At 42.1% G+C, this 793-nt stretch overlaps 1 protein-coding gene across 1 annotated transcript in view; it reads left to right on the top strand.

Annotated features, from left to right (window-relative positions):
* Positions 1 to 793, top strand: part of LOC106867680 (dynein axonemal heavy chain 6-like) — a 319,316-nt gene that overhangs the window by 265,347 nt on the left and 53,176 nt on the right. The window lies entirely within an intron of this gene.

Below are 793 nucleotides of genomic sequence, written 5' to 3'. Positions count from 1 at the left end.
CAGTTGAGTAACAGTTGTGTAGTGGTTGAGTAGAGATCATCCGAAGGTGCTAGATAACAGTAGCCTTGAGACATAACAACACTCAAAGTTCAAATTCTACCAAGGTTGACTTTGCCTTTGATCCTTTTAGGTCGATAAAACAAGTACCAGCAGAGCACTGGGGTCGATGTAATCGACTTGGACCCACCCTGAAATTGCTTGCCTTGTGCCAAAACTTGAAACCAGTGATAAATCTCTTATAAGGCAGTGAGCTGACAGAACTGTTAACATGCTCGGTAATGGTATTTTATCGAACTTTACATTCTGAATTCAAATGCCACCATGGTCAACTTTGCCTTTCATCCTTTCAGGATTGATAAAATAAGTACCAGTTGAACACTGGGGTTGATGTAATTGATTTATCTCTTCCCCCAAACTTTCTGGCTTTGTTCCAAAATTCGAAACCAATGTTAAATCTCTTGATTAAGCAAAATTGTTTATTTAACCTCTAATGCAAGATACCTATTTCTCTCCTTTGGTCATGCTGTAACCGCTCAGCACCAGACACAAAGCCAACTCCCTCAATACTACTCACCTCTCAATCAAAGGGCCTTGCCTTGCAAGTTACTTGGTGACCTCACCAGTGGTGTGAAAAGCACCCAGTACACCGTGTAAAGTGGTTGGTGTTAGGAAGAGCACAGAAACCATACCAAAGCAGACAGTAGAGCACGACACAGTCTTCTGGCTTCCCAATTCCTGCCAAACCATCCACCCCATGCCAATATGGAAAGCAAATGTTAAACGATGATTGCCA

This window comes from Octopus bimaculoides, chromosome 14 (genome assembly GCF_001194135.2).
Source record: "Octopus bimaculoides isolate UCB-OBI-ISO-001 chromosome 14, ASM119413v2, whole genome shotgun sequence".
NCBI lineage: Eukaryota > Metazoa > Mollusca > Cephalopoda > Octopoda > Octopodidae > Octopus > Octopus bimaculoides.
Note: the sequence above shows the minus strand (reverse complement) of the source record. Positions and strands in the feature narration are given on the sequence as shown.